The sequence below is a fragment of the Sus scrofa genome, chromosome 3 (assembly GCF_000003025.6).
Source record: "Sus scrofa isolate TJ Tabasco breed Duroc chromosome 3, Sscrofa11.1, whole genome shotgun sequence".
Taxonomy (NCBI): domain Eukaryota; kingdom Metazoa; phylum Chordata; class Mammalia; order Artiodactyla; family Suidae; genus Sus; species Sus scrofa.
Window position 1 is genome coordinate 26,269,455 of NC_010445.4, and position 22,407 is coordinate 26,291,861.

General features: G+C 47.4%; 1 protein-coding gene across 6 annotated transcripts in view; it reads right to left on the bottom strand.

Moving 5' to 3' along the window:
* Nucleotides 1-17,693, bottom strand: part of TMC5 (transmembrane channel like 5) — a 75,723-nt gene extending 58,030 nt beyond the window's left edge. The window contains exon 1 of one of the 6 annotated variants that reach the window (XM_013995619.2): nt 17,377-17,693. The gene's annotated coding sequence lies outside the window, so the exon portion shown is untranslated. Of the gene's footprint in view, nt 1-9,854; nt 10,662-17,376 lie in introns of those variants that run through there. The other 5 variants (XM_021086537.1, XM_013995618.2, XM_021086535.1 and 2 more) reach the window with 5 other exon arrangements.

Here is a 22,407-nt window from a genome sequence, read left to right on the forward strand (position 1 = left end):
CACTGAATGCTTGACAAACTGAGCAAGGCCAGGGATCAAACCTGCACCCTCTCAGACACTATGCTGGGTTCTTAACCCACTGAGCCGTGACAGGAACTTAAATTAACATGCAATAAAAGAGGAGTTCCCATCATGGTGCCAAGGAAATGAATCCGACTAGGAACCTTGATGTTGCGGGTTCGATCCCTGGCCTTGCTCAGTGGGCTGAGGATCTGGTGTTGCCATGCGCTGTGGTGTAGGCCACGGATGAGGCTCAGATCTGGCGTTGCTGTGGCTGTGGCACAGGCTGGCAGCTACAGCTCTGATTCGACCCCTAGCCTGGGAACCTCCATGCCGCGAGTGCGGCCCTAAAAAAGACAGAAAAAAAAATGCAATAAAAGATTCTGGTGTACAGTTTTATGAATTTGAGCACATGCACCACCACAGTCACGATACAGAACAGTTCAGTAACCCCCAAAACGTCCTCATGCCACTCCCTGTAACCCCCCCACCACCACCCCCTCCTCCTACCCTTGGCTCAACGCTGATCTGTTCTCCATCCCTACAGTGTTGCCTTTTTCAAAATGTCATATGAATGGAATCATACAGAAGGCAGCCCTTGGACACTGGCTTCTTGTGTAATCTAGCAGAATTTAATAACATGCTTTGGTCTTCCCTGTATGCACATACGTGAGAATATCTGTAAATACATAGTCACTTCTATGTATACAAGGGGTCAAGTTTTTCCCTTTACAATAATGACATGTTTCCTTTTATTTTTATGTATTTATTTTTTTGTCTTTTTAGGGCTGCACCTGTGGCACACAGACGTTCCCAGTCTAGGGGTTGAATAGGAGCTGCAGCTGCCAGCCTACACCACAGCCACAGCAACACAGGATCCAAGCCACATCTACGACCTACACCACAGCCACAGCAACACCACATCCAAGCCACATCTGCCACCTACACCACAGCTCATGGCAACGCCCGATCCTTAACCCACTGAGCGAGGCCAGGGATGGAACCCGCATCCTCATGGATACCAGTCTGGCTCATTACTGCTGAGCCATGACAGGAACTCCATAAGTTTCCTTTTCAAATAAATCTGGGAGTTCTGATTCGATCAGAAGCCTGGGAACTTTCATACGCTGGGAGCAGCTCCGATTCCACCCCAACCCAGGAACTTCCATATGCTGCAAGTGGGACCGAAAAAGAAAAAAAGAAAAAATATGTGTTGTATGTTTGGGGCAATTTGTTACGGAGGCGAGAGGAAACAAATACAACTCACAGTGACTGTGACATGTGAGCTATTACTGTCCCCATTATGTAGACGTGGAAACTAAGGGTTAGAACAGCTAAAACGACAAAAATCCCCCAGCTGGCAGTCTAGGATTTCAAAGTCAAATCCCAAAGCCAGTGTTAGCTACAATGTTTGCTGTTGCACTCTACATAAATAAAATAAAATAAAATAAAATAAAATAAATCTATTGGATATAAAGACCAGATACATAATAGTATGTATGGTAAGAAAAGAGGCAACAATTTGAAGGTGGAATGCAGGTGACTAAATTTGGGGAAACCATGGACATTGTGCAATAACATAATTGAATACTTTCCCTTTCACCCCACACACAAAATACCAGTCATAATTCTAAGAATTCCTGAAAGGGAAAGGAAAGGCATTGAGAATGAAGACACAGCTCATTCCCCGGCATCTCATTTGAACCCTCATAATCACGGTACTAGAAGCTTTGATTCCTTTAAGGCACTGATCCTGGAAAGGCCTGAATCCTCCTCCCCCACCCCCATCAAAGAACAGAGGTCACCACGTGTCTGGGAGCCATCACCCAGGCACCAGGCCACGCACTCAAGACACATCCGTGTTTCAGCAGAAACCTAGATTTTGTTTGCTCACAAGCACCCTGTTGTTCTTTCTGGGCTGGTCTTGTGAGCTTGAACGATTGCTTTGGCTGTCATCGAAGCCACTGTAAATAAATGCCTTAGAATCCTGTATCTGCAAGGAAGGTTCAGAACAAGGAAATAAAGCCAACGAAATCAATCTCTTCAAACTCGGGAGGGCAAAACCTTCAATCACTCATCAAACAAGTGCTTCCCAGAACTAGACATTTTGTAGCACCTGCTGTGCTCCCTGCTCTGCTTTGCTTCTCAGAGACCATTCCTGCTTTTGACTCAGGCACATTCAAGGCCACACATTTGGAGCCCGGTTCTGGTTTGCTATGAAGGGAAGGGGAAATATATAGACAACAAATGCGTACATCTTTTTCTTTTCTCATGGTTTCCCTTCACCAAGGAATTGACTAAGTTTTTGAGACATTGACTTAATTCCCGAGGAATGGTAATTATATTTTATGAAAGCCAAAAGAGTGTCCCTTTTTAACTTGACAGACTCCTGTTAAGTCAAAGGCTAGACAATGAATGTGAATTGCAATCTCAGGAAGAGCATCACCAGACATGGCAAAAATCCACCCAGAGAAGGGTTTAATGGGCTGCATTTAATCGCTTATGTAGCCACACTGTGTCATGGCTTGATATGGACCTCAGTTCCCAGACCAAGGATTGAACCCAGGCCACATCCATGAAAGCATCAATTCCTAACCACTAGACCACCAGGGAACTCCCTGATGGGCTACGTTTTGCAGTAAGGTGGCCAATACTTATAACACCAAATGAAGATGAGTTCTAATATATTTTTCAAATAAAAGGTGGGCAACTTGGGGTGATACAGTTAGCAAATGTCACCAATTAATATCCTCAGGGAGGAGTTCCTGTCGTGGCTCATGGGAAATGAAACTGACTAGTATCCATGAGGACACAGGTTCGATCCCTGGCCTCAGTCAGTGGGTTAAGGATCCGGTGTTGCCAGGAGCTATGGTGGAGGTCGAAGACATGGCTCGGATCTGGCGTGGCTGTGACTGTGGCATAGGCTGGTGGCTATGGCTCCTATTCAACCTCTAGCCCTGGGAACCTCCATATGCCACAGGTGCAGCCCTAAAAAGACAAAAAAAAAAAAAAAAAAAAAAAACCCAAAACATCTCAAGGAAAATTCAAGACAAAGCTAGAGTGGTATGATATTTTTTAAATTTTCTATGCATGTTTTGAAGCCCTTCAAATCTCAAAACCACTATACTTTAAAACGTTTTTAAAAATCTCATTACGCTAGCTAAGATACCTCCTCTTTTAACTTTATTCTTTCTTCGTGGGAATTCTTTGGACCAAACCCTTTCCAGCGGGTCTCATCCTTACCATAACCTTAACTCCTCCCTATGCAAATGACACTTTATAACAGGACTTTCTTTCTTGTGTATAAGAATGCCCCCAAAGTAGATAAAAACCCGTGTGCCTTAGATGCGAAGGTGAATTGCAAGATAGCGCTTGCATTCAGGTGCCTGTGTTCTATTTCCAGCACAGTGTGCGTGAGTGGCTTTTATTCTATTTTAGGGAGTTCCTGCTGTGGCACAACAGGATTGGCAGCATCTCTGGAGCCCCGGGATGCAGATTTAATCCCTGGCCTGGTACAGTAGGTTAAGGATCTGGCTTTGCTGAAGTAGTGGCATAGGTCAGAACTGTGGCTAGGGATCTGATCCCTGGCCTGGGAGCTCTATATGAAACGGAATGGCCAAACATTTTTTAAAAAATAAAGTAAAATAGGGGGGTTCCCATCATGGTGAAGTGGAAATAAATCCAATTAGGAACCAAGACGCTTGGGGTTCGATCCCTGGCCTCGCTCGGTGGGTTAAGGATCTGGTGTTGCCGTGAGCTGTGGTGTAGGTCACAGACACAGCTCAGATCTGGCATTGCTGCGGCTGTGGTGTAGGCTGGCGGCTGTAGCGCCAATTCGACCCCTAGCCTGGGAACCTCCATAGGCTGTAAGTGCAGCTCTAAAACACAAAAATAAAATAAAATAAAATAAAATAAAATAAAATAAAATAAAATAAAATAAAATAAAATAAAATAAAATAAATAGGAGATTGGTCTATGGCAGGAACTGTCAATCACAGCAATTTTGCTCTCCCCTAGCACATTTCACAAAGACTGGAGGCATTTTTGGCTGTCACATCTTGGGTGAAGGGTGCGATATTTGCATCTATTAGACACAGGCTAAACATCCTACAATGTCCAGGAGAGCCCCTCACAGCAGAGAACCATCAAGCCCCAAATGTCTGCGCTTTTCCAGGTTGAGAAACCCTGACCTCGAGGAGATGGTTTAGGGAAATGCTGTTCAATCCCTGCAGACGCAGGGAGAGGCTGCGAATTTGGTTCCAGACAACTCGCAATAAAGGCAGTCGTGTGAACTTTTCCGTTTCCCAGGCGATAGCAGAGTCATGTTTTCATGTACTGTGGTCTATGACGTGTGCAACAGCATCATGTCCACACAACCAATGTACACAAAAACATTTCATTACCAAATAAAGCTACTTTATTGCTAAAAATGTCAATCATTACCTGAGCCTTCAACGAGTCTCAATCTTTTTGCAACAGTAACATCAAAGCTTCCTGTTCACAGATCAACATAACAGATTAACCAATGAGACCCGCTGGGAAGGGTTTGGCCCAAAGAATTCCCACAAAGAAAGAATAAATCATAACGAAAAGTTGGAAATACTGCGAGAATTATCAAAATGTGACAGAGATACAAAGTGGGCAGGTGGAAAAATGGTGCTGACAAGCTCAACACAGGGTTGCCACAAACTTTAAACATTTAAAGGTTTACAGCATAAAACAACCAAATGAGGTGTGCCTACAGAAGTTTCTATGAAGAGAAAATTGTTCTATACTGTCTAATACGGCAGCCACTAGCCATCGTATCTTTTTTCTTTTCTTTCTTTTTTTTTTTTTTTTTTTTTTTTTTTTTTTTGGTCTTTTTGCCTTTTCTAGGGCTGCTCCCACTGCATATGGAGATTCCCAGGCTAGGGGTCTAATCGGAGCCGTAGCCACCGCCCTACATCAGAGCCACAGCAACTCAGGATCTGAGCCACTTTTGCAACCTACACCACAGCTCATGGCAACGCTGGATCCTTAACCCACTGAGCAAGGTCTAGGGATCAAACCTGCGACCTCATGGTTCCTACTCGGATTTGTTAACCACTGCTCCATGACGGGAACTCCTCTTTTTTCTTTTTTTTTAAATTAAAGTATAGTTGAGGAGGAGTTCCCATAGTGGCGCAGCGGAAACAAATTTGACTAGCGACCATGAGGTTGTGGGTTTGATCCCTGGTCTCGCTCAGTGGATTAAGGATCCAGCGTTGCCATGAGCTATGGTGTAGGTCGGAAGACAAGGCTCGGACCCTGAGTTGCTGTGGCTGTGGTGTAGGCCGGCAGCTGTGGCTCCAATTCAACTCCTAGCATGGGAACTTCCATATGCTGCAGGTGCAACCCTAAAAAATTAAAAAAAAAAAAGTATAATTGATTTACAATGTTCTGTCAATTTCTGCTATACAGCAAAGTGACCCAGTCCATACAACATGTACCTACTGAGTGCTCAAAATGTGGCTAGTACAACTGAGGGACTGAATTTTTAATTTTATTTAATTTTAATTAACTTCAATGTAAATAACTATAAGTTGCTATGATGCCACCAGTGCAAGTTTAGGGAAGGAAAGGAGAGTGAAGCTCGGAGCCTAAAGGAACTCCCGACATTTAAAGCATCACTGATGGAGTTCCCGTCGTGGTGCAGCAGAAAGGAATCTGACTAGGAACCATGAGGTTGCAGGTTCAATCCCTGGCCTCACTTGATGGTTAAGGATCCAGCATTGCCATGAGCTGTGGTGTAGGTCACAGATACAACTCGGATCCCACATTGCTGTGGCTCTGGCTGGTTCTGTAGGCCAGTGGCCACAGCTGCGATTAGACCCCTAGCCTGGGAACCTCCCTATGCTGTGGTGTGGCCCTAAAAAGACAAAGACAAAAAAAAATTTAAAAATAAAAAAAATAAAGTATCACTGATCTATGTGTATCGGGGAGCATCAAGCTGGGTGCCCAGGAGAGGCACCCGGGAGCTTGGCGGACAAGGGGAACTGGGGGCTTGCTGGAGATGGGGACCCATGAATCACTAGGTGACCAACCTGTCTCAGTTTTCCCAGAATGTTCTCAGCTTTAGCACTGGAAGTTCTGTCTCCTGGGAACCCCACCCATCCCGAGAAAACCACCCTAGCTCAGGTCCCATTCCCAGAAGTTTAAATTCAGTGTGTCTAGGGCAGGGCCTGAAAATCTGCCTTTTTATCAGGTTTCCCAGCGGGATTCTTCTGGGCACCAAGGTTTGAGAAATCCAAGGTTTGAGAGGCTGCGAGGAGCCACAGGGAGGTGGGAGGGGAAGAGGAAACGCTGGGTTGCTCGTGCCTCGGCAGCTTGGCGATTTCCTGCCTGGCTGGACCGCCCCAGCCTATCCAGAAGAGCCAGGACCCCTTTCTGGGAGGACCAGACACTGCATGAGGTGCACATCATGGGCTCCCGCACCCACTGAGGCCTCCTGGAAGGGATGGGCGACCTGCTACCCGAGGAAGGACCCTGCTTCCTGGAGACCCTTTGTCTTCCGCCTCCCCACTGTCCGTGTGCTCAGAATCCTGCCTGGAGCAGGGGAAAATGATAAACTTTAAGGCCCCCTGGGTGGGGGATCCTCCCCTTTCTCTACCACTGGGTCTCAGAAAGGCAGGAGGGGGCAGGAAAACCACATTCACCTTGATCCATCCTCTGTGACCCTGGGTCTGTATCAAGCCTCCCTCTTTTAGAAAAAAGGAAAAAAAAAAAAGAACCCCTTTCTGCATTCAATTCTAGGACTAGAAGCTTACTTTATTTTATGTTATCTTATGTTTTTTGTCTTTTTAAGACCGCACCTGCAGCATATGGAAGTTCCCAGGCTAGGGGTCCAATCACACCACACCACAGCTGCAGCCACAGCCACATGGGATCCTAGCTGTGTCACATCTGCGACGTATACCCGGTCACGGCAACGCTGGATTCTTAATCCACTGAGTGAGGCCGAGGATCGAACCCAGGTCCTCATGGATACTTGTCGGGTTTATTACCACTGAGCCACCATGGGAACTCCACTTAGTTCTTTTTTAAAAAGATTTTCTATTAAAGCATAATTGATTTACAATGTTCTGTCAATTTCTGCTGTACAGAAAAGTGACCTAGTCATATATATATATATATATATATATATATATATACATTGTTTCTCATACATTCTTTTTCTTCCATCATATTCTATCACAAGTGATTGGATATAGAAGCTTAGTTCTTAATCAGACTAATTCAGATTCCTATAACAATCCTATTATAATGCCTATTTAAACCAACATTATATAACACCATCTAAGTATTATTGTTCCAGCTTTGCAGACAGGAAAAGAGAAACAGAAACCAATGATGACAAAGCAATGAATATGTATATGGCAGACACCGTCGTGAGAGCCTGACAGGTGTTAACCCATTCAAGCCCTACCACAGCCTAAGTAATAGGTGCTCTTATTACCTTAATTTTACAGAGAAAGATATGAAGGCACAGAGAAGTGAAGCATCTTGGGCAGGAAACACAGCCAGGAGAGAGTGGGATCCAGTTCATAAATGTCCCTTCCGCTCAGGGCAATGGATTCTCTCTTTTCATCTTTGTTCAACATTCACGTTTTGAATACGGTCATCTTTCTGCCCCGGCTGAGTCAGTATGAAGTTAAGCATGGGAAGCTTCTAGATTTAGTGCTATTTGCAGCAGGGTGAGGAGTTGTGCAGGGAGTGAGGTGTGAGCATGGGATGCAGAATTAAGGGGTACCCCAAATTCCAATAATCAAAATAAATAGTATTTTGATGCCTTTTTTTTTTTTTTTTTTTTTTTTTGCTTTTTAAGGCCACACCCGAGGCACATGGAAGTTCACAGGCTAGGGGTAGAATCAGAGCTACCACTGCAACACCACAGCCATAGCAAAAGCAATGTGGGGTCTGAGCTGTGTCTGCAACCTACACCACAGCTCACAACAACCCTGGATCCTTAACCCACTGAGTGAGGCCAGGGATCCAACCTGCATTTTCACGGATACTAGTCAGGTTTATTACCACTGAGCCACAGTGGGAACTACGGTGCCATATTTTAGATTCCACATATAAGTTACATCATATGGTATTTTTCTTTCTTTTGCTGACTTACTTCACTTGATATGAGAACTTCTGGTTGTATCCATGTTGCTGCAAATGACATTATTTCATTCTTTTTTATGGCTGAGTAATACTCCTTTCTACTTTTAAATGCTACCCACCTAGATTTAAACAAACAAGTTAGGGCTTATAAAAACCCAGAGATCTTACCCCGTCTCTGATGTCTTTCCCTACGAATAAGGAGCATCTTTCCTAGAAAGGACCCTGCCTAATGATTAGCATTCCATCACTGTGGGCTTATCTCTGGGAACATTGAACCTGAGGCGGCTGGAAATAACCTGAGCAGTAATACAGTCCAAGCTCCCCCTGCTCCATTCCCGGAGCTCTCGTCAAACATAATCAATCATGTGATCCACTGAACTTTCAGAAAGTTCCACCTGACACTGCCTCTGAGGAGAGGACCCTTCCTGGCACAACAGGGCTCTAAGCTCCACCGCTGGGCATCCTTCTCCTCTGAATTCCTTTTCCCCTTTTCCAGGGCAGAAGGAATCTAGTCAAACAACAACAATACGAATAATCATAAAGCCAGCACCATTGCTAAGCGCTTAATTGAGCCCCGCCACCAGGCTAAGCCCTTCACACCCATAGCAATTGAATCCTCAAGCCACCTAGTGGATAGGTAGGATTACCGCCATTTTATGGGGATTGCTGAGGCCCAGAGAGGTTAAGACATTTGGGAAGACAGAATGGGATTCAAATGCTTGCCTCATGGCCTGAATTTTTTTTTTATTCTTTCCTTTTTTGGCCTCCCTGTGGCGCGTGGAGTGTCTGGGCCAGGAATTGGACCCAAGCCACAACTGCAAGCTCCATCACAGTTTGGGCAGCACCAGATCCTTAAATCCACTGTGCCTGGCTGGGGATTGAACCTGTGTCCTGGTGCTGCGGAGACCCTGCCGATCCCATTGCACCACAGTGGGAACTCCTTTTTTTTCTTTTTCTTTTTTTTTTGCTTGAGCTTTGGCCACCCTCACCATGATCATCCTCACTGTTAGCAGAGAAAGGAAAGAAGGATGAGACGAGAGAGGAGGCAGAGGGAGAGGCACCATTTGTTGGGCGCCTAAGTGTACCGTATTTTTTTGATTAGCTTTGATCACTGCTCTTGGAGGCAGGAGCTTTTAGCACACTACCCATTCTACAGACAAGCAAACGGAGTCCAAAAAGGTCCAACTCACCCAGAGTTTCCCAGTGAAGACCGGGGAAAGCCCAGATTTCAGCTTAGGCAGACATCGCTAGAGCTTCCTCTACAGCCAACACACTGGTCTGCCTCCCATTTCCCCAATCATCATTCTTTCCTCTAACAAATATTTTCATTCATTTATTTATGTATTTGTTGCTTTTCAGGGTCGCCCCCGTGGCATATGGAAGCTCCCAGGTTAGGGGTCAAATCAGAGTTACAACTGCCAGCCTATACCCCAGTCTCATCTGTGACCTACACCATAGCTCACGGCAACGCCGGATCCTTAACCCACTGAGCAAGGCCAGGGATCGAACCCGCAACCTCCTCGTTATTAGTCGGATTCATTTCCACTGTGCCACGAGGGGAACTCTTCCTCTAACAAATATTTACTGTGCATTTATTCTGAACATGACATCTGGGGCTAAGCAAGAGGACAGCCCCCGTTTCAGCCTCCTCCCGTGACTCCCCCCAAAGGCTCCCCATCATTTCTGTGACCCCCCCGCCCCTCCTTCAAAGCACCCTCTCTCACCTGCTCCCCATCCTAAAGGAATACGCAGGCATTTCCTCTCCACTCTTCAGAATCGGCGGGTCCTCTTTTCTTACCAACCCATAAAGCCCATTTTGTCTGCCTTAAACACAGCCTGGCTGGCTCGCCTGGTCACACCACTGGGCTCCCAGGGAGGGGACGTTTGCCAGCTCACGGCTGTTTCATGCCACCCTGGCTATCATCGCTCCCCTTGCTGGCTGGCCAATGAATACCTGAGTCTCGCCCATTTAATGCAGATCAGTCCTTGACGCCCAACTGCCTGGCTGCACCATGGCCTCTGCATTCTGGGTTGGGGTCGGGGGTGCTCGGAGAAACCCTAACTCAGGGCCCATATTGTGTATTTATTTCTTCCTGAACCCCAGCCCCACCCTCTCGTCAATGTTCGTGCAGCACTGGTGCAATAAAAGGGGCAAAGTTCTTCCTAGAGGCTGTCTTATTTCTTGGACACCACAAGGAAGTTAGTACGGTTAGAAATGTTTTATACAATAAAGCATGCAGGAACAGAATGCTCCACTAGACACCCTCAGGCACGGGCCACTTTGTCCTGCAGGTTCAGCCCCTGAGAAAACAATGTCCCGACAGACTTAACATCATGATGATGACGACATGTCTCTCCCAGCCACGCAAGAGCCAGCCCACCCTCAAGCCTGACTTGAATCAGAATCCGACTCGGCTTTTTACGGCTCTACCCCTGGGAACGTCAATGCCCACCCCCTGCCATTAGCAAAATGGGGACAACATACTTTACTTCTCGCCAGTGTTGGAAGGACCCAGATATGTTAACCTAGGAGAAAGGTTGGATTTTTTTTTTTTTTTTTTTTTTTTTTGCTTTTTCTTTTAACAGCCCCACCTGTGGCATATGGAAGTTCCCAGACTAGGGGTCAAATTGGAGATACACCACAGTCATAGCAAGGCAGGATCTGAGTCGCCTCTGTGACCTACACCTAAGCTGATGGCCACAGTGGATCCTTAACCCACTGAGCGAGGCCAGGGATTAAACCAGAATCCTCATGCAGACTACATCAGTTTCTTTTTTTTTTTTTTTTTTAGTGTGTGTGTGTTTTTAGAGCTGCACCCACGGCATCTGGAGGTTCTCGGGCTAGGGGGTTGAAAGGCGCTGGCCTACACTACAGCTCACCACAGCAATGTCGGATCCTTAACCCATTAATCGAGGCCAGGTATCAGACCCGTGTGCTCATGGATGCTAGTCGGGTCCCCCCCCAATCCCCGATTTTTTTTTTTTTTTGGTCTTTTTGCTATTTCTTTGGGCCGCTCTCGCGGCATATGGAGGTTCCCAGGCTAGGGGTCCAATCGGAGCTGTAGCCACTGGCCTACGCCAGAGCCACAGCAATGCGGGATCCGAGCCGTGTCTGCAACCTACATCACAGCTCACGGCAATGCCGGATCCTTAACCCACTGAGCAAGGGCAGGGACCGAACCCGCAAACTCATGGTTCCTAGTTGGATTCGTTAACCACTGCGCCACGACAGGAACTCCCCCTGCTTTTTTTTTTTAATGGGTTTGTTTCTGTTATTTAAAAAAAATTTTTTTTATTATAGTTGATTTACAATGTTCTGTCAATTTCTTCTGTACAGCAAAGTGACCCAGCCATGCATATACATATATACACACATATATATACATTCTTTTTTTGCATTATCCTCCATCATGTTGCATCACAAGTGATACGAGTTCCCCATGCTATACAGCAGAATCTCTTTGTTTACCCACTCCAAATGCAAGGGTTGACTTTTTTTTTTTTTGTCTTTTTAGGGCCGCTCCCGCAGCATATGGAGGTCCCCAGGCTAGGGGTCGAATTGGAGCTGTAGCCGCCAGCCTACACCACAGCCACAGCAATGCGGGATCCGAACTGCATCGGCCACCTACACCACAGCTCATGGCAACGCCAGACCCTTAACCCCCTAAGCAAGGCCAGGGATCGAACCCGCAACCTCATGGCTCCTCATCGGATTTGTTAACCACTGAGCTATGATGGGAACTCCAGGTTGAACCTTTTAAACGCTCATGTTATTAATGGTTCAAGTTCCCAGAGAGAAACCTCAGCCACAGGAATGCTAATCCTCCAGGACTCTCATCTCTAGGAGGAGGACTCTTTATTCAGAGGGAAAGAAAGACAGAAGTGGATGATCCAGAGCTGGGTAAGGGGTCCATTATTTTTACAAATGCCCAAACAAAGAAGTTTCCTATGGCATTTGGATCTGGGTGGGTAGCATTTCAAAGAAAAGAAGGGAGTTCCTGTCACGGCTCAGCGGAAACGAATCTGACTAGGATCCATGAGGACGCAGGTTCCATCTCTGGCCTCCATCAGTGGGTTAAGGATCTGACACTGCTGTGAGCTGTGGTGTAGATTGCAGAAGAGGCTGGGATCCCGTGTTGCTGTGGCTGTGGTGTAGGCTGGCAGCTACAGCTCCGATGTGACCCCTAGCCTGGGAACCTCCATGTGCCGCAGGTGAGGCCCTAAACAGACAAAAAAAGAAAAAAGAAAAAGAAAAGAAGAAAGTCCTCTTTCTACAATTCCCAAGATTTGGGGGACCCTAATTACTGGTCCCAACCTCAGATGTGTTACAAACGCCACCCCCCCATAAATACAAAATAACGGCTTTCCAAATGTGAGGGGGATTTTCTCCTGTCTGGACAGAGATTGGCTTTACAAATGGTCTGATCAGAGGAAAGACCATAAAAGGAGAGGAGATAGGTAGTGATCTCCAGGAAAGTGGCTTTAGCTGCCCCAGAACTGTCCCTCTGGGGTTGAGATGATGGTACCCGGCAGCGTGTGTGTCGGGGACCACGTGAATTTTGGGGTCCTGCCTGCCAGGCAGTACAGAGCTGAGCCACCTTGGAGTTCGAGGCAAAAGGACACACCAGGAATTGTTCTGTGACTCTAAGTCAGGGTGTCTCGACCTCAGCTCTGCTGACACGGGGGGCAGATAACCCTGTCGTGGGGCCGTTCTGTGTGTCGTAGGATGTTTCTCAGCATCCCTGGCTGTGGATGCCTGTAGGACATTTCTCATCACCACCCCTGCAAGCTGGGATGACCAAAACTATCTCCAGGCAAAACGCCTCCAGTTTGAGGGAGGAAGTGGATGGGCCTCTGGGCTGAGAATAGCTGGGATTTGTCACACTGAGTAAATTAGAGTTTCTCCTTGAAACTTTGAGAAGAAAATAAATGACAGCAGCTGAGCTCTGCTGGAGTAAAAAGACATCAATCTTTTTTTTGCTTTTTGCTTTTTGCTTTTTAGGGCCGCATCTGCAGCATATGGAAGTTCCCAGGCTACAGCTGCTGGCCTACACCACAGCCACAGCAATGCCAGATCTGAGCTGCATCTGTGACCTACACCACAGCTCACGGCTGGATCCTTAATCCACCGAGCAAGGCCAGGCTTCGAACTTGTGTCCTCATGGATACTAGTCAGATTTGTTTCTGCTGCGCCACAATGGGAACTCCTCAATCATTCTTGAGGTCAAAGAGGCCTCCCCAGCTACACATGTGCAGAAAGGCTCATTGGGGTTCAAAAAGGGAGGGGATGCCAGGCCACAATAAGTTGTGCTAACCTCCCATAATCCCTCATGCTGGACTCCCTATTGGCTAAAATTTGCACACACTTATTGATTGGGGAGGGCCCTGGATCCAATCAAGTGTGAGAAATAAAACAAGACGGTTGGCCAGAGGACAATAAAGACCCAGAAGAACTGCCCCTACATAGGTGATTTAAATCACCCCTTTTGCAGTTCCCGCTGTGGCTCAGCAGGTTAAGAACCTTACATAGTTCTGAGAGGATGCGGGCTTGATCCCTGGCCTCACTCAGTGGGTTAAAGATCTGACGTTGCCACAAGCTGCAGTGTAGGCTTCAGATGCGGCTTGGATCCCGCCTTGCTGTGGCTGTGGCGTAGGCCGACAGCTGCAGCTCCCATTCGACCCCTAGCCTGGGAACTTCCATATGTGCAGGTGCAGGTGTGGCCCTAAAAAAAAAATTTTTTTTTTTTAAAATAAATCAGAGTTCCCATGGTGGCGCAGTGGGTAACGAATCCAACTAGGAACCATGAGGTTGCAGGTTCAATTCCTGGCCTCGCTCAGTGGGTTAAGGATCTGGCATTGCCGTGAGTTATGGCATAGGTCTCAGACGCGACTCAGACCCTGAGTTGCTGTGGCTGTGGTGTAGGCCAGCAGTCGCAGCTCCAATTTGACCCCTAGCCTGGGAACTTCCATATGCCGCAGGTGTGGCCCTAAAGAGCAAAACAAAAAAAACAGCAACCAAAAAAAAAAAAAACCACAGAGGATGGCAGCATAAATGGAAATACATGGACAGTTCTGAGAAAGGATAGCTGTGTCATTGGGCTCTTTATTAATTTCCCTTAACTTCCTCAGCTTTATAATAGAGATAATTCTAACTACAGAAGTGGCTGATGTTTATCGTGACTTTGTTCTTATAGGAATGTTGATTATATTTAATGTCCATGGTAGCCCTGTGAGTTTTGAGTATTACAATCATCCTTTTATAGATGATCATTTGAAGTACAGAGAGGTTAATTACTGGGCTTAAGGTCACAGAGCTAGGAAGTGGCAGAGGCAGGACTGGAACCCAGGCAGTCTGGCTCAGAGCCCAGGTTCATAGATCACTAGAGCTGTGGCTTCGCACAATGCCTGGCACAGAGTCAGCAGAATAGATGTTAAGGACTCTGATTCCACTAAAAGGCGGGGATCTCTGCCCCCACCAAGTGCCCACCTCAAAGGAAGGGGAGAGCACAGCCCTTTCCACCCCGTGTCAGCTTTACTGTCCCCAGAAACTGCCCTGGCGCACTTTAGGGCGGTACTTGTCCTATTAGAACACATAGCTCTCCAAGGATTTGACGGCTGGACACCCCTAGAAGGAGACACTCTAGACGAGAAGGGGTTCAAGGGAAGGGCACTTTATGTCATCCTCCTTGGAGAGTTGAACCTGCACATTGACAGATCCAAAGGCCAGGAATAGAAAGAGCATCACGCATCAAATAATATGAGCAAAAACACCTGCCATTTACCACATGCCAGACCCTATGTCAAATGCTTTCTCTCTCTCTCTCTCTCTCTTTTTTCTTTTTGGGGCCGCACCCAAGGCATATAGAGGTTCCCAAGCTAGGGGTTGAGTCAGAGCTGCAGCTGCCAGCCTACACCACAGCCATGGCAACGCCTGATCCTTAACCCACTGGGTTGGCGCCAGGGATCAAACCTGCATCCTCATGGCTATTAATCAGGTTTGTTACCACTGAGCCACAACGGGAACTCCTCAAATGCTTTCCAGACAGTTCAGATTATCCCTCCAACAATCCTGTGAGGTCCTATTATTGTGCCCATTCAACAGATGAGGGAACTGAGGCTCGCAAAGCAACATGCCAGAGTCCCAGAGCTGGGAGTTACTTTGAGATGATCTTTGAACGGAGGTCTAGGTAGAATAACCACCACACAACTATCCTTGCAAGCTGACATCCTCCTCCCAAAAGCTGCAGCAAGGAATCAACTGAAGCAGAGAGGACTTAGTGCCCCTTTGTCGAACAAAAGGACACAGGTCCTCGTGACCATCTCCCTGCACGATGGATAGACAGCGGGAGGCAGGGTCACACCCTTCCCTCTGCCCTGGGCACGGGGGCTTCCCAGGAATACTCCAGAGGCCAGACAAGGGCCTTGGTCCTGTGGACTACACAGCAAGCAGGAAAGCTCCTTGGGTCCCCCTGCCCCGGTGCCTCCTGGAAATGGACTCTCCTGCTGTGCCAGCCCCTCCACTCTGTACTGGGCAGACAGCATTTACTGTAGCTTATGTTTATTGCCAGGCACTGGTCTGAGAGCTTTATCTTTATTTCATCCAGACAAAAATGATATGGGGTCAGTACCATCATTCTCCTCATTTTCTGGATTAGGAAACTGAGCACAGAAGAACTAAGTAACTTGTCACACTCACACTAGAAGGTGACGGAACCTGGATTGGACATCGGACCACAAAGACTTTATGGTCAACTAGACCTGCGTTCAAATGTCAGCTTCTCTACCAGCCACCACTAGGACGTCCCCCAGGTGACCCCTCAGTTGACCTAACCTCTCTGAACCTCAGTCGCCTCATCACGACTGTTGTCAGGATAAAAAGTAATATATGTGCCTTATTCATATGACAAGAATGTATGTATGTATGTATTTTTGGTTTTTTAGGGCCATACATATGGAGGTTCCCAGGCTGGGGGTCGAACTGGAGCTGCGACTGCTGGCCTACACCACAGCCACAGCAACTCAGGATCCAAGTCACGTCTGAGATCTACACCACAGCTCAAGGCAACGCCGAATCCCCAAGGCTGGGATCTAACCCAGATCCTCGTGGATCCTAGTCGGGGTCATTAACTGCTGAGCCACAAAGGGAACTCCCAACAAGTATTTATTGAGCATCTACTATGTACCAGGCACTGAGGATATATCTGCAAACAAAACAGAGGGAAAAAAAAAAATCCTACCCTTGTGGCATGAACACACCAGCAGGAAGGCACTTGTGTGTTAGCTCAGTTAATCCTCACAATAACCCACAGGTTAGCTACTGTTACAGCCATTTCACAGGTAGGAAGACGGGGTCTCTGTTTACTCCTGCCTCCCCTTCATCCTTCTAGTAAATAGTGGGACCTGGATTAGACATTGACGTCCAGTCTCTGGAGTTTGACTTCCTGGTTTCAAATCCTGCTAGTTCCTTCTGATCGCTGTGTACAAGGTATTCCATTTGTCTGGGTCTGAATCGTGGGGAAAATGGGACCAGGAGATTATCCCAGGGGAAATAACAAAATCTACCTTCTAGGAAGCACTTCTTGACTTCCCATCCGTCACACAGAAGGCTCACCGAAACCCTATGAGGGACGTCCCATGTTTACCCCCCCACACACACTTTTTAAACAGAGGTGGAAAGTGGAGCCCAGAGAGGGTAGGTAATTTAACTAAAGGCGCACAGCGCATACACAGAGTGATTTCATAGCCCGGGCTCTAACACACCACCCCCCCCCCCCCCGCCCCCCGCCACTGTCACGCAGAGAGGTCTGCGGGTCTGGCAAGGTTGACCGAGCGCGGGATAAAGCCGTGTGCTGATCGTTTCCTTCCGGCCCCTGCGCGGCCCGCTGCCCGAGGCGGGGGTGCGTGGCGCGCGCTCCTCGGAAGCTTTCCTAGCGCAGGAGATCCGCGGGCGGCGGCCGGGAGCTGGCCACGGTCTCGGTCCCCCGGCTCCCCGATGCCCGCCCCCGGATGTTCTCCCCCGAGAGAACCACCATCCACCCCAGCGCGTTCCCGCTCCCCGCCACCGCTGCCACCCCGGGCCACGTCACAGCAGCCCCGCGCTGGAGACACACCCCGCTGGGCTGCCGCGTTCTTCCCATCCATCCCCTCTCGGAGCCGGGAATGGGCTCCTCCACGCCGCCCCAATTCGGCGGATACCTGGGAAAGCAGCCCCACCGCCTGCCCCGCGACCAGGCAAGCCCGCCTTACCTCCGACCTGCGTTCGCGTCCCCGGCTCCTGGCGCTCTGGTCGCCGCCCTTTGGGCCTGCCCGTCGGGCGCATCGGCGACCCCAGCCGGGGAGCCGGTAGGCTGCGCGTCCCGGCACCCGCGCTGGACTTCCTGCCTGGAGGGCCGATCGTTTTCTTCGTGGAATCGAGCCAGGCTCCTGCGCGTGTTGCTTTAGCACACCTGTTGGCATCCGAGACCTCTATTCACTGCCCCGAGTCTGCCTTCATTTTTTCCTTCCATTGAGCAAACCTTAGCAAGCGCCCACCAGATGCCAGCGCGCCAGTTGGGGACCTGGAGGGCGCAGGGGCTAGGGCTGCGTTCTCCACGATGGCCACATGTGGTATTGAGCACTTGAAATTGTGGCTTCAACGACTGAGATGTGTCTAAGCCACAGGACTGAAGAAGAAATTTCAAAACATTCACTAACAAGAATTAAATTGAATATTAAAACGATATTATTTCAGACATAGCTTTTAGAATAAAATGAATATTAAAATTAAATTCAGAATTTCCTGGTGGCTCAATGGGTTAAAAAGATCCTGCATTGTCACTGCTGTGGGGCCGGGGTAATCCCTGCCCCAGAACTGGGATTTCTGCACGCCCTTGGAAGCCCAGCCAATAAATGAAATGCAATAATAAAATGAAATAAAATAAAAATGTTTCTGTTGTGGCTCAACCAGCTAAGAACCTGACTAGTATCCATGAGGATGCAGTTCCACCCCTAGCCTCACTCAGTGGGTTAAGGATCCAGCATTGCTGCAAGCTGCTGCATAGGTCACAGATGCGTCTGGGATCCACTGTTGCTATGGCTGTGGTGTAGGTCAGTGGCTGCAGCTCCAGTTGGACCCCTAGCCCAGGAACTTCTATATGTTGGCAGGTGGAGCCCTACAAATACATACATACATAAATAAGCTCACCTATTGCTCCTTTTCTAAAATATAGCTAAGAAAAAATTTTTTAAAGTTTTCTCCTATTATATTTCTCTTGGAGAGTGCTGGCTGATCTTGAGCAGGAACCCGTAGGGTAGTCCAGTTGTCCATTCTGGAATCGATTCAGCCTTTTCTTTTTCTTTCTTTCTTTCTTTCTTTCTTTCTTTTTTTTTTTTTTCTGTCTTTTTAGGGCCACACCCATGACAGATGGAGGTTCCCAGGCTAGGGGTCCAATCGGAGCTGTAGCCACCAGACTACGCCAGAGCCACAGCAACGCCAGGTCCCCGCCACATCTGTGACCTACACCACAGCTCACGGCAACACCCGATCCTTAACCCACTTCGCGAGGCCAGAGATCAAATCTGCACTTTCATGGATACTACTCAGATTCATTTCTGCTGAGCCACGACCGGAACTCCAATTTTCCTTTTTTCTTTTTGAAAATATGGAACGCTTCATATTTGCATGTCATCCTTGCACAGGGGCCATGCTAATCTTCTCTGTATCGTTTCACTTTTAGTATATGTACTGCTAAGAGAGCAGCAATTCAGCCCTTTCTTATTTCCTTCAGGAAACATCTGGGGAAGACCTAGCAAGCACCAGGCATGGCACTTGGGTTAGATGGCAAACTCAAGGGCTCCCAGGTGAAATCTGAAACTGGCCCTGGTACACGGAGGGCAAGACGAAGCCAAAGAGGCAGTCATGCCAGATTGGTAGGTGGCAGGGCTAATAAATAAGGGACTTTACCTATGAGGCTTGTCTCGGATGCAGCAGGAGTAGATCTCTGCCTGTGCCCAGCAGAATCTTTAGTTTATAGTCACATATCCTGTCCAGAAGGTCTCAACAGCATCTTTCTCTGTCAAGGTTGCCTTCTCCAAACTGACTCCCACCCGTGGGAAGGGTGGGGAGAATGTACATTCCAAGGATCGGGGAGGGGCCAGGAACCCCTGATTGCCTGGGGCTGAGTGTCTGGTCATCTAGCGGTCACGGCCTCTCCATGACCTCCTCCAACAAGCGGACTCTGGGGGAACAGAGTAGTGAGCAAAACAGATACTGCCAGTGGCTTCGTAGAGTTGACCGGTCAGTTGAGAAATGTCTATTAAATAACATGTCAGGGACCAGAAAAGCAACCTAAGGAGTGGCGGGAAATAATTTGCAAATCACGTGTCTGATTAAGAGTTAATACCCAGAATATATGAAGAACTCCTACCATGCAACTACAACCAAAAAAAAAAAAAAAAATCACATAGCCAGGTTTTTTTTTGTTTGGGGTTTTGGGTTTTTTGGGGGTTTTTTTGGTTGTTGTTTTTTGTTTGTTTGTTTTGCCTTTTATGGCCACACCTGCAGCATATGGAAGTTCCCAGGCTAGGGACTGAATCGGAGCTGCAGCTGCCGACCTATGCCACAGCCACAGGGGATCCAAGCCACGTCTGCAACCTACACCACACCTCACAGCAACGCTGGATCCTCAACCCACTGAGTGAGGCCAGGGTTCGAACCTACATCCTCATGAATACTACTCAGATTCGTTTCCACTGTGCCACAATGGGAACTCTAGATAGCCAGATTTTTTAATGGGCAAAGGATTAAATAGGCATTTTTCTACGGAAGGTATAAAAATGACAAGCACATGAAAATATGCTCAACATCACTAATCATTAGAGAAAATCAAAACCACAATGAGATATCACCTCATATCTATTAGGATGGCTATTATCAAAAAAAGAGCAACAACAACAACCACAGAAAACAAGTGTTGATGAGGAATCTAAAGAAATCTAGAGTTCCTGTTGTGGCTCAGTGGTTAACAAATCCGACTAGGAACCTTGAGGTTGCGAGTTTGATCCCTGGCCTTGCTCAGTGGGTTAAGGATCCAGTGCTGCCATGAGGGGTGGTGCAGGTGGAAGACACAGCTCGGATCCTGTGTTGCTGTGGCCATGGTGTAGGCCAGCAGCTGGAGCTCCCGTGGGACCCCTAGCCTGGGAACTTCCATATGCTGAAGGTGTGGCCCTAAAAAGCAAAAAAAAAAAAAAAAGGAAAAGAAAAAAGAAAATGTGGTATATACACACAGTGGAATACGGTGCAACCTGAAAAAGGAGGGAATTATATCAATGTCGTGTAATAACCTATAATGGAAAAGAATCTGAAAAAGTATATATCTGTATCCATCCATATAGGTAGATATAAAACTCAGTGATATCAAACTGAATCACTTCGCTGTACATCTGAAACATCGTAGACCAACCATCCTTCAGTTAGAAAAATATACATGAGGACAAGAAAAAAAAAGAAGGAAATTCGGACACATGCTACAGTATAGATGGACCTGGAGGACAGGATGCTGAGTGAAATAAACCAGTTACAAAAGGGCACGCAGTGTAACATTCTACTCACAGAGTGTGTCTAAAGACATAAAAATCATAGACAAAATAGAAAGGGGTGGGGGTGAGCGGAAGAGAGAGAAGGAGTTGGCGTTTGGCAGGTATAGACTTTCAATTTTATAGGATGAAAAAGTTCCAGAAATCTGTTTAGAAACAATGTGAATATATGGAACACTACTGACCTGTAGGCTTAAAAAAGGGTTAGGATGGCCACTTGGAAATTCCCTGGTGGGGTGCAGTGGATTAAGAACCCAGTTCTGGGAGTTCCCGTCGAGGCTCAGGGGTTAACAAACCCGACTAGCATCAAGGAGGATGCAGATTTGATCCCTGGCCTCACTCAGTGGGTTAAGGATCCGGTGTTGCCCTGAGCTGTGGTGTGGGTCACAGACGTAGCTGGGATTCTGTGGTGCTGTGCCTGTGGTATAAGCCAGCAGCTACCAGCTCCCATTGGACCCCCTAGCCTGGGAACCTCCATATGCTGCAGGTGCAGCCCTAAAAAGACCAAAAAAAAAAAAAAATCCAGTGTGGTCAGTGCAGTGACTCAGGTTTGATCCCTGGCCTGGGAACTTTCACATGCCAAAAAAAAAAAAAAAATAAGGCTAAGATGTTAATTTTAATGTTATATATATTTTACCACAATTTTAAAAACTTTATCATGATGTAAATGCAGTGGTGATTATTGCAAGCAAGGTGGTATGTGGAAGTTCCTGGATCAGGGATTAAACCCAGACTCCAACAGCAACCCCAGCCACTGCAGTTATAATGCCAGGTCCTTAACCCACTGAGCCACAAGGAAACTCCTGAGTTAATTTTACATAGTGAAATTCTCTGGAACTGTCCTGTTTGGTGGTAGAATTAATAATAATGACAAGTGAAAATTAATCCACTTAAATAATTACTTAAAGTCAATGTTAAGTACAGAGATTCCATTTTGGGGGGTTTTGTTTTTGTTTTTTGGCTGCATCTATGGCATGGCATGTGGATCCACCATACCCTAAGTAAGTTTTATTTTATTTAACAAGCTATCTAAGTGCTATTATTGTTTATTATTTTAAATAAAATAAAATTGGGTGTTCCCGTTGTGGCTCAGCAGTCTAAGAACACAACACAGACTCTGTGAGGATGCAGGTTCGATCCCTGGCCTCTCTCAGTGGGTTAAGATTCTGGTGTTGCTGTGACTGTGGCGTAGGCCTGCAGCTGTATTTCCGATTCGACCCCTAGCATAAGAACTTCCATATGTCGTGAGTGTGGTCCCAAAAATAAAAGAAAGGAAAAAAAAAGAAGCAGCTGCCTACAGTGGCTCGGGGGGCAGTAGAGGTGTATGTTCAATCCCCAGCCCCCCGGGGAAGTGGGTTAAAGGATCTGGTGCTGCTGCAGCTGTGGCACAGGTTGCCTCTGTGGCTTGGAGTCCGTCCCTGGCCTGGGAGTTCCCACGGTGGCTCAGTGGTAACGAATCTGACTCGTATCCTTGAGGACACGGGTTTGATCCCTGGCCTCACTCAGTGGGCGAAGGATCCAGTATTGCTGTGCCCTGCTGTGTAGGTTGCAGACAAGGCTCCATTTGATGTTGCTGTGGCTGCGGTGGAGGCTGGCAGCTGTAGCTCTGATTCCACCCCTAGCCTGGGAACTTCCATATGCTGTGGGTGTGGCCCTAAAAAGAAAAAAAAAAAATTCAGTGAGGACCCTACAGCCCATGAATCC